Genomic DNA, 12,082 nt, shown 5'->3' with positions numbered 1-12,082 from the left:
AGACAGTAAATCATATTCAGAGTAGTGATTCAAGAACAAATTGATTGTAATAATTGAAAAGGACTATTGTGTTTCATTTATAAAATTCCAAAAGAGGAACTTTCGTGAACTTCATTTTCAATTTGTTTGTTTTTGGTGCAGTGATAAACCTTTACTTATAGATTTGTTACTCAAACATTCAGAACCAAAACTTATGAATAAAATATGTTTGTTTTGGATATTCATGATTCTTGTTGGAGTGTCTCTACTGTGGGATACTTCAATTGGCGATGAGGAGCTAAACAGAACAGCAATTGTTACTGGTAGTGGAGTTGTACATAAGCTTTTACAGCCATGGCTACAGTCTCTGATCCAGTGGACCTGACTCATCCTTTCATTACTCTTCTCCAAAGGATGAAACAGACAAATAAATATTTGGTCGAATGGTTGGCAGCTATCACACAGTTGGCGCTGGAGTTTACCAGACATCCTGCCCAGATTGACACATCCATCTGCAACATCTGGCCCACACTGCCACCATTCCAACAGTTTGACAGAAAGGTAGAACCATGGTCCTGCTGCATTGCAAGGATGGAACAACATATCCTGGTGCATGATATCTCAGGTGATATGCAACAATACACTTTCCTCCTAGCTAACACAGCCCTGTCTGTGTACCAACACATCCCACAACTACACCCTGAGGTGACCCTCATACCTCCCCTTATCCTATGTTGAAATCTAATCTGCTTAACTATTTTGATTCACAAGTTCATGTGGTGGCAGTATCTGACAAAATTTTTAGCTGTCATGAACTTTCCTCTTCATTGTACAGGGAATGGATTGCATGACTCCGAAGTCATGGAATTGTCACTTCCATTTTGACAGCTCACACAGTAAACAATTCTACTCCTCATTGTTGGTACGAGACATGGTGTTGGTCCATTCGCCTGATGAGGCTTTGTGCCATGACCTTCTGAAGCTGAATGATCAGTCCTTGGAGGTGCGTTTACCCATGATACATGCCTTTGAGTAGTCTACTTGATCACTGTTAGCCCACAACAGCAAAATTCCAACACAAACTGGCTTGAGATTGAGGCCAGTGTCGTTTCTGGCTCCTCCCTTCCTGTCCACAATGCTTTATTAGCCACCAAGGACACCATTGCTGCTTTTGCAAAGCAAAGTGCAGTGCGTGTGGTAAAAACAGGCATAAGGCAGAGGTGTGCAATTCTTCAGCAGCCATGAATGTCAACTGGACATACCTTTCCCTGGTGTTGCTTTTGTGCAATCTATTCTCCCATTTTCCAAAAACATTAATGTCTATTTCCATTTATATGAATATTGTTCTGGTCAATCTGCAAATGGACACTGGATCATCTACTAACATTATTGATTAGTCAACATACTATCAGATTGTTCCCACTCCCTTCAAAATGTTGATACTCCATTACACAGTTTTGCAATGATTTGACCTCTGTCATGGGGCTTTCACAGCTTCAGTCCCACACGGTTCGCATATTCGTGGTTGTGGCACCAGGTGCCTCCAGTCTGCTGGGTGTGGACCTTGGGGCTGCAAATTCATGACATGGAAGCCACTGTCAGTGCCATCCTGAAGGGTTCATACAAGACTGAACTTCTGTCCAGGTACCCAGCTGGTTTTTCATCACCCTCATCAGACATCTCTGACTTCAAGGCCCATGTGACTCTCCTCCTTTCAGCTGTGCCCAAATTTTGCATAGCTCGAACTGTCCCTTATGCACTTCAGGATAAACTATGTGTGGAATTACAATACCTGCAGAATGACAGGGTGCTGACACTGGTGTCCAGCAGCCACTGGGAAATGTCCATCATCATCATCGAGAAGTTCAGTGGAGGACTGAGTGTCTGTGGAGACTTTAGCACTACTGTCAACATCTAATCTGTGGTCAAGTTCTATCCTGTTACCAAACTGAAACATATTCTTGCTAAACTGGGTGGAGGTGCAAAGTGTTTGCCAAGATAGACTTCAAAGATGCCTACCTCCATTTATCATTCGACACCAAATCACGTGACATCTTGGTGATCAACACATCTTTCACACTCTACCCATACAACAGACTTTGCTTCAGTATTCCTAGTGCCCCAACTATTTTTCAGAGATGTTTGGAGCAGCAGATACGAGATGTCCCAGGCACCATTAATTATCTTGATGGCATTCTGGTGGCAGGTCACTCTGTCAAAGATTTAGCCAAGAATTTGGACACAGTTTTTGCAGTGTTTGACCATGTTTGGCTCTGTTGTAACAAAAAAAGTATGACTTTTTTGTGTGACATGCTGAATAGTCAGTGCACTGGGAATTTAACCTACACCCCACTATATTGATGCTATCCAAGGTCTGCCCAAGCCAAGAGACAGGTCTCAACTCAAAGCCGTCTTAGGACATTTAAACTATTACTGCCATTTTCTTCCCGAAACCACTGCATATTCTCCTATGTAAAAACGTACAGTGGAACTGGACACCCCAGTATGATACAGCATTCCCTAATCTCTGACACCCCCTCCTCCACCCCACCCGCCTTACCACCTGTGATCCCCACCTGTGATCCCTAAAAGACTCGGAGTCTTGCTGCTGATGAATCAGACTATAACATAGAGGGGCAGTATTCTCATATGTGGTTGATGAAGTGGAGAGGCTGACTGCTTTTGTATCAAAAACTTTGTTATCAGCTCAACACAACTACAGCCAAATCAAAAAGGAAGCATTAGTCATTATCTTTGGTATCAAAAAGTCTCATGATTATGTGTACAGCTGACAATTCACATTGGCTCATAGGCCACAGACCACTCCCACCCTTACTGAAGTCCACTGTGCCCATACCCACAATGACAGCTCACTGGATCTAGTGCTGAGCTCTTTTTCTTTCTGTGTACACTTACAACATTCAGTTTCCATCCATGGCTCAACATGTAAACACAGAGTTTCCTTCCAGACTGTCACATGGTCAAGACCTGGACTTCAGCTCTGACACAGAGATTTGCTTCCAGCTGGATTCAGATGCTGAAGATGCCATGGGCTGGCTCCTATTGGACATCACCCTCATCCAACAACACACAGACACTGACCTGTGTAATGTGTTGTAGTTCATCAAACAAATTTGGTCCATGAATCATAAGACACTCACATGATCAGGCCCATAGGCCTTTTTGGTTTGATGCTAGGAACTCTTTGTAGTCAACAGCATCATCCACCTACGGGGAGACAACAGCACAAAATGCTTTGTCACCCCTCATGCATTCCACAACTGGGTCCTTGGCCATCTACATGAGGGAAGGGGATGGTCCTCACCAAACACCTCACCCACCAACATGTATATTGGTGGGGCATGGACTATGCCACAATGCCCATGGTGGCTGCCTGTTCTACATGCCAAAGCAAACACGCCACCCTGGCTCATTACTTTCCATGGCCTACCACCGCCAATACTTGGTTCTGAATCCATCTCAACTTTGCAAGCCTCTTCCTTGGCACCTCATAGCCCATGGCTGTTGATGCAGGTACAAGTTTTCGTTATGTTACCTGTATGTTCTCCACATATTCTGCACACGCCATCAAAGGCTGACACGAATTTTTTCCCTAGAAGCCCTCCCGGACACTCTGGCTACTGATAATGGTGCTCAATTCACATCTTCGAAATTTATATCCTTGCAACCAGTGACATCGTTTCAGTCCACACTGTGCCTTGCCATCCAGCCTTGAAAGGCACAGCGGAATGATTTGTCCACAATTTTAAGACACGAATGTCCAAACTTTGCTGTCACTGCTCTCTTGATGATGACCTGATACTTCAACATCCATGGAGGTTCCAGAGGCAAGAGGAATGAGCAAACCTCAGTCACCATAGACTCGCAGACATGTGCAAAGTGGGGATAATAACCCCAATGCCCCCTCCTCCCTCCATCAGAGCATGAGGTGACAGAAGTCATGATGTCCAGTGGTGAGGTGGGTGCAACACCACTGCAGGCTGTGGGTCCTCTTGTGACATTGAACCAGTATGGGGTTTTCACTACAGCTGGAGTGCCAACAGAGCTGTTGCCAGAGGCTGTGATGGCATAGGCTATTCAGATGGTGGCATGGATCCCTCATAGGTATCCAGTGGGTGCACTGACCAAAACCATACACCCAGACTGCTGTACCTAGTGTAAAATCTGGTACACCAGGACATGACAATGGGTGAGATCCAGGATGGAGGAGGTGGAACAATACCCTTGGCTGGTGTCCTTGGAAAATCTCTGCCGAGCTACAGAAACCAATGGGCCTCATCAGAAAACATGAAAATGCATCAATAATAATCAGCTAAAACACATTCAGAACAGATCAGCAAAATCAACATGGATATGTTCCCAGGGTTGTGCTGCTGGAGGCCATGGAGAGAATGATGACCTGGAAGCTGCCTGTTGACTAGCACACTGAGGGCATGCAGTGACCAAACGTTCCAGCTCTCCACCAATGCCAAGCCAGTAAACATTTCTGCATGCCAAGTTTTTGGTAGGGAAGCTTCCCAGAACCCATCATGAAACAACTGTAAAATCTTCCACTGCAAATTACTGGGAATGACCACCCAGGGAGCTGCATAATCTGTGAAGAGGAAGAGGACCCCATCTAAGACAGAGATGATGGTGCAAGACGAAGTAGTTGTGAAGTGGATGAGGCGAGTGGCCTGGAGGACAAGAAGACCAACACTACTGGACAAGGTGGACTAACTGCCTGAGGTTGGGGTCAGCTGCTGTTGCCTTGGCAACTTGAGCACTAGTTGTCAGAAAACTGTTTACAGCTTGGTGGGAGGGAACATCTAATAAAAACACCTCAGGGTCCACGTCAATGGACAGCCCAGATAAGACGTCTGCCTGGCATGGTGCATCTTGTGGGGAAAATCAATCTCATAGTTGTATCTGGAGAGGAAGAAAGCCCACCATTGCAACTTGTGAACTGCCTTATTGGGGACCTGGGTGGATGGAATAAATAACAAAATTAAGGGCTTGTGGTCTGCAATTAATTGGAATTTGGTGAAATACAAGAAGAAGTGAAATTTGGCTACTGCACACGCAATACCCAGTGTCTCCTCCTCAGTCTGAGAGTACTGGACTGGACTGGTTCTGATGAGTGGGGACCTCTCCTACACTGTACTGTAAGATGTCAGTAGCCAAAATGAATGGTTTGTTGGGTTTGAAGATAGTTAAACACGATGCTGACTGGAGATGTTCCTTCAGCTTGGTGAAGACCTGGTCACACTTAGGAGACCAGACAAAGAAAGCACCTTTAGGTAGAAGGAGAGGCAGTGAATGTGCAATGGTGAATGCCCTGCAAATGAACAGGTGGTAATAGGCCATTTTACGTGAAAAAAGCCAGCAGTTCATGCAGCAACAAAGGATATGACAAGTCTGTAATGGCCCTGACAAGACTCTTAATGGGTTGGACGCCCTGCCTCAATCTGATGTGGCCCAGGTATTCAATAGTTGTTTGCAAAAACTTGGACTTCTGTAGGTTGCATGCAGACCCATGACCAGGAGGTTTTGGAGGATGGCCCAGAGGTTGTGCAAGTGGTCACTTGAAGTATGTCCTGTCATGATGATATCATTTAGGTACTCAAAGCTGTGCGTAATATTGGATGTGACCTGTTCCAACTATCACTGCCGGTCAGTGTGGCTGTGCAGTTCTAGGCACTTCAGTCTGGAACTGCAAGACCGCTACGGTCGCAGGTTCGAATCCTGCCTTGGGCATGAATGTGTGTGATGTCCTTAGATTAGTTAGGTTTAAGTAGTTCTAAGTTCTAGGGGACTGATGACCACAGATGTTAAGTCCCATAGTGCTCAGAGCCATTTGAACCAACTACCACTGAAAGACTGTGGGGACCCTTGCCATTCCGAAATCAACTGCTGGTATTGGCAAAGGCTGACAGGGATGTAAATGACCACGATACACTTGAATTCTTCATCCATGGGTAACTGTTGATCTACTTCAGAAAGATCAAATGTGGAGAAAAACTGATCTCCTACAAAGCATGTAAACAGTTCATTACAACATGGCAATGGGTATGTGTCGGCCACAGACTGAATTTATGGTGGCCTTAAAATCACTCAAAGGCACAATTTGGCAGAGGATTTATCCATGAAGACAAATTGTGTGACCCATTCACTAGAGGAAATAGGAACCACAGGCCTGGGAGATGTGAGCTGCTCCAGCTGTGCCTTAATTTGGGAGTGGAGGGCCAGTGGAATCTGACTGGCATGAATATATCCAGGGTAAGCAGACTGCACCAAGGTTATGTGGACTTGAAAGTCTGTGGTGCATCTTAGGCCTTCCACAAAGATATCATCAAATACTGAGCACAGAGATTCCAAAGACTGATAAGGGACTTCAGCAGATACTAATTGTATGGAGTCCATGACCTAAAAGTCAAAGGCCTGATTGGCATCAAACCTGAGAATGTTCGCTGAACTAGCATTTTGAACAACGATAAATGTAACAAGTCACTGATTTATAGATAACTTCCACCACAAATTGGCCGAGCAAGGAGATTTGCTGTTCACCATATGCCCTGTGGCACCTGTTTACTGGTTACAACTGAAGACAGCCGAGGTCTGAATATTTTTGGGCATGAAGCAGTGAAACTGCTGAGCCAGTGTCTACCTGCAAGCACAGTTGTTGTGAGAGAACAAAACTTTGATGAAAAGCATGTTAGAATCAGGATCAGGAAACTGCCCTGACACCAACATTTTCTGAATATCTTTATCCATAATCTCTGATATTGCATTCTGTGCTATTGAGTGGCAGACTACTGCAATGTGGCCTTTTTAACAATACTTACAACAGACAGTTGGAGACAATATGATCTGTTGTGTTTGGTGTGACATGATGCACACTAAGGCAACAGGGAGTAGTGGTTGGAATGCTTATATGAACTATACAGGAGCTGTAGAATTGGCCGGCTTGCACCACAACAATGTCATCCTCACCAGTCGCAGTGGACTCAGCCTTGCCACACTGTACCACTATGACATCGCTCAGGCTTGCAGTTGCTAACCAGTGCCTTGTGAGACTTCATACAACTGAGCAGCTGACAAAATCTCTTGAAGGGAGGGGTTCTCTAACTGGAGAGCCCATTGTCAGACTTCCTTATCCATGGTACAATGGGTGTAACATCACCAACCATGGTGTCTGATTATGACCCTTGGATTGTCTGTGACATGGCACTTGTGACTAAGGCTGGGGAGGGTCCTATACCAGGTGCAGTAGCCACCAGAAAGATCGCGGGCGTCGCACATCGGCGCAGTGCATCACGGACGGTAGTTGCCGCAAGTAGAGTCCCCGTCCACCAGAGGACACGCGAGAATTCGGACGCGACCTCTGCCGGCATAACAACAACAACAACGCAGGCAGCACGGGTCGTGCCCAGTGGGTTAACATCGGGCATGCCTAGGACACAGTCCCAGTCTAAGCTATGTGAAGTGCGACGTAAACGTGAACAGTGTTACTACACAATTGGCAACGAGGATGCGATGTTCTTTCGCGTGTTGCGTCATTGTTCCGGTTTCACAGCTTCTCCACGGCATGGAGGATTTAGTGCGGGTTTTGGTTGAGCAGCAGACGGAGCTCATGGCCACCATGAAACAAGTGCTTCCGGCGTTGCTCTCCATGCAGTCTGCTCCAGTGCCGTTCCCTCCTCCCTTTCCCCCATATGATGAGACGGCGGAGGATTGGGACGCATATGAACATCGCCTTCGGCAGCATATCCAGGCGTTTCATGTTGCTGATGCGGAGGTACGTCGTACTCTCTTCTTGTCTTGGATATCTTCCTCGTTGTATCAAGTTTTGCGGCAGCTAGCGCTGTTGCAGGAACCCTCGTCCTTGTCTTTTGACGCATCGAGTTCATTGCTGTCTTCATATTATCGCCGCCGCACACATTTTGTGGCGGCTAGGGTCGAGTTCTATCAATGCAAGAAACAGCCCCATCAGTCTTACCGGGCGTGGGCCGATACCCTGCACGGTCTTAGTCGCAAATGTCATTTTGTCATGGAGCAGTCGCGAGAGTCGTATGTCCACGTTATGGTACGCGACGTCATTGTTCATTCGGCCCCTGATAGGGAGGTCTGGCAACGGGCCCTGCAGTTAGAAGACCCTTCCCTTGAGGAAGTCCTGTCCATTGCTCAATCGTATGAGGTCTCTCACGCCGCATGCCAACTGCTGGAAACGTGGTGGGACGTCGCGGCGGTTGAGGGCGGCGGTTGAGTGCGGCACGGCCGCGTCCACTGTGTCCGGGGTGGACGGCGTGCGAGCGGTACAATCCGGCCGTTACGTCCGCTCCCGCACGGCGCGTAAACAGAATTCTGACCACCGGCCCCTGTTGCCGTCCTGTGCGTCATGCTATATACATCACGTTCGGTCAGAGTGCCCCCAGCGTTGGGCTGTTTGTCGCAAATGTAATGAAAAAGGTCACATTGCTAAAGTTTGCCGCTCTGCCTCGAAAGAATTGAAGGAAGTAGGTACAGAGGACATGGACGTTGACATTCAGGAAGTTTCATCGGGCCAGGCTCCCGACGCATCGGCACACAAACTCTTTATCGAGGTGTCCGTTCGGTCGCGCCGTTTACAACTGCAAGTAGATATGGGCGCGGCAGTTTCGATGTTAAATGCACAAACTTATTCCGACCTTGGATCGCCCCCGTTGGCGCCAGTTTACCGCCGTCTACGCAGTTATGATAAACAGTTCATTCTCCTACTGGGTCAATTCACTACAGACGTGACTTACAAATCAGTCACTCAGCCTATTACTTTTATTGTTGTCAGTGCTGTGAGCTCCGCTAAACTTTTTGGCCTGGATGCCTCTCAAGCTTTCGGTTTTTCTATCGCTGACACTATTCAGTTGGTCTCCGAAGACGTTCCCTATCAATCATTGGAATCTTTGATCTCAGACTTTCCCGATATCTTTGAGGAGGGCCTGGGGCATGTTTCAGATTTTGAGGCTCACTTAACGTTGAAGGCATCGGCTCGCTCGCGTTTTCTACGCTCGCGGCAGATCCCCTTGGCTCTCCGCCCTCAGGTAAAGAAAGAGCTAGACCGGCTGACAGCCCTAGAGGTCGTTCTTCTCATTCCTTCTAGTGAGTGGGCTTCGCCCCTCGTTATTGTAAGGAAGCCCTCGGGAAAATTACGTGTTTGTGGCGATTTCAAGGACACCATTAATTCCCAATTGGTGGTGGACATCTATCCTTTGCCTCGTGCTGATGAATTGTTCTCCGCCTAGGCAGGAGGCCAATATTTTTCGAAAATTGATCTTTCGGAGGCTTATCATCAGATGTCACTTGATGAGGACTCCAAACGGCTGGCAGTCGTCAACACCTCGTTTGGCCTTTACCAATACCAGCGGTTGGCCTTCGGAATATCCAGTGCCCCGGCGATATTCCAGCGTTATCTGGAGCACGTCACGTCGACAATCCCTCATTGTATTAATTACCTGGATGACATAATTGTCACAGGCCGCAGCACGAAGGAATACTTGCACAACCTTCGCACCCTCTTTCTCAAATTCAGGTCTGTGGGCTTGTGTTGCAACCTGCTTAAGTCAAACTTCTCCCAACCGTCCATTGAGTATGTGGGCTACACCATCTCTCGGCACGGCGTCCAGCCACTAGGAAGTTTGGTCCAAGGTATCATCAACCTTCCTCGGCCCGCTTTGCTGAAAGAGGTACAAGCTTTTTTAGGCAAGATAGCCAATACCACCAGTTCATTCCCAGGGCTTTCACCATAGCCCACCCCCTGTACTGCCTTCTGTCTTTTGATTGGTTGCCTGCATGCGAGCGAGCGTTCACCTTGTTGAAGGGCCTCTTCACGTCAGCACCTTGTTTGGCTACTTTTGACCCCCATAAGCCGTTGGTCCTGGCTACAGATGCTTCGCAGTATGGGATGGGGGCGGTCCTGGCCCATCGCAATGGAGATGGTTCCGAGCAACCCCTGGCGTTTGCGTCTAAAACTCTGTCCCGCACAGGCCCATTACTCCCAGGTGGAAAAAGAGGCTTTGGCCATTGTCTACGCTGTTACCAAGTTCCACCCTTTCTTGTATGGCACGAAGTTTCAGTTAATCACTGACCATAAGCCATTAATATCGTTATTTGGCCCCGCCTCTCAGATTCCGGATAGGGCAGCCCACAGACTACAGCACTGGGCCTTGTTCCTCTCTGAGTACCATTATGACATTCATTTTCGTCCTACAGGACAGCATACCAACGCCAACCCTCTTTCTCATCTTCTGGTGGGCCCGGATCCTACGTTAGATCGAGAGGAGATTATGTGTTTTCATTTGGATGTGGCGTCCCGCCAAGCGGCGGATGGCTTCCTGATCACTAGTTCTCGAGTAGCCAGGGAAACGGCAGCTGACCCAGTTCTCCAGCAAGTAGTTCGCCTCATTCAACAGGGGTGGTCATCCTGCCCTCCAGGCTGGGCCTCAGACCCTCTTCGTAATTATTTTATTCTACAAGATTGCCTCTCGGTCTTGGAAGGAGTTCTCCTTCTGGCTACTGAGGATACAGCTCCTCGCATGGTTGTTCCTGCAAGTTTATGAAGAGAGGTCCTCAAGTTATTACATGCACGGCATTGGGGTGTTTCCTGTACTAAAACCTTGGCTCGCAGACACGTGTACTGGCCTGGTATCGACAGAGAAATTGAGTACTTGGTGGACGCCTGTTCCCAGTGTGCAAGCCAACAGGCATCTCCCAGGGCAGCGTTCTCTTCATGGCCGCCAGCAACCCAAGCATGGGAACGTGTTCACATCGATTTTGCGGGCCCATTTCTCAATGGCTGTAGGCTCATTGTCATTGATGCTTATTTCCGATTCCCAAATGTGGTTCACTGCTCCTCAACCACTTCAGAAGTTGCAATCCAGGCACTAGCAAAAATCTTTTCTGTGGAAGACCTACCAGTCACCCTCGTCTCGGACAATGGACCTCAGTTTATTTCGCAGACCTTCCAGGATTTTTGTAGGCGTTTCGGTATTCGGCACGTTTGCTCTCCCCCCTTCCATCCACAAGCGAATGGGGAAGCCAAGCACATGGTGCACACATTTAAGACGCAGATGAAAAAGTATGTGCACGAATTTCCTGCGGAGGAGGCATTGACGTTTTTCCTGATGGCCTACTGGACCACACCAATGAGAGAATGCAGCCGCGCAGAGCTCCTCCATGAGCGCCAACTTAGGACTCTGCTGCACCTCCTCCAGCCTGGTCCTCGCCAGTCTTCACAAAATGGAGTACCAGGCTTTCCACTGGGTATGTCGGTCTAGGCACGTGGGTTTGGTCGCAATCCACGTTGGATACCGGCAGTGGTCCTGCGCCGAAATGGCTGCCGGCTCTATACCTTGCAGGCGGGGGACCGGGTGGTACGGTGTCACCAAAATCAGCTACGTTCATGTGTGGGCACCCACCCTTCGACCTCTTGGACACCGTCTCCCCCATTGCCAGCATCTGTGTTGGTTTCTCAGGGGACGTTACCACCTCTTCCCGCTGTGACTCTGCCACACAGCAATGGTTCACAGCCTTGGCAGCCTCCAGTAGCTCCAGCACCGGCATCACCATCGTTAGCGATGCCCCAGAGAGAGCCAGCCGCCCTCACAGGCCCGGTTTCTCAGGAGGCTGGTTCACCTGTGGTCATCCCTTCCCCATCGTTCCCACCACTGGGTCTTGCCCCTCCCGAGGTGGAACAGGATCTGGAGTTCAACAGCTTGTCGTGCATTCTGTGCCGGGCTCCGGTGGTGGGATGACGGGGGCCTCTTCGTGTTGATGTGGAGGTCATCGCTCCTGCCCGACACTCTACGTTCCGACGCAGTGGATCACAGTGGCTTCACCCCCCGAAGGAGAAGGAGTGCAGTAGCCACCAGAAAGATCGCTGGTGTCGCACATCAGCACCCCGAAGGAGGAGGAGTGCAGTAGCCACCAGAAAGATCGCTGGCGTCGCACATCAGCACCCCGAAGGAGGAGGAGTGCAGTAGCCACCAGAAAGATCGCTGGCGTCGCACATCAGCACGGCGCATCACGGACAGTAGTTGCCACAAGTAGAGTCCTGTCCTCCAGAGGGCAC

The sequence above is a fragment of the Schistocerca gregaria genome, chromosome X (genome assembly GCF_023897955.1).
Source record: "Schistocerca gregaria isolate iqSchGreg1 chromosome X, iqSchGreg1.2, whole genome shotgun sequence".
Lineage (NCBI taxonomy): Eukaryota > Metazoa > Arthropoda > Insecta > Orthoptera > Acrididae > Schistocerca > Schistocerca gregaria.
The sequence above is the reverse complement of the archived record's forward strand: the minus strand, read 5'-3'. Positions refer to the sequence as shown.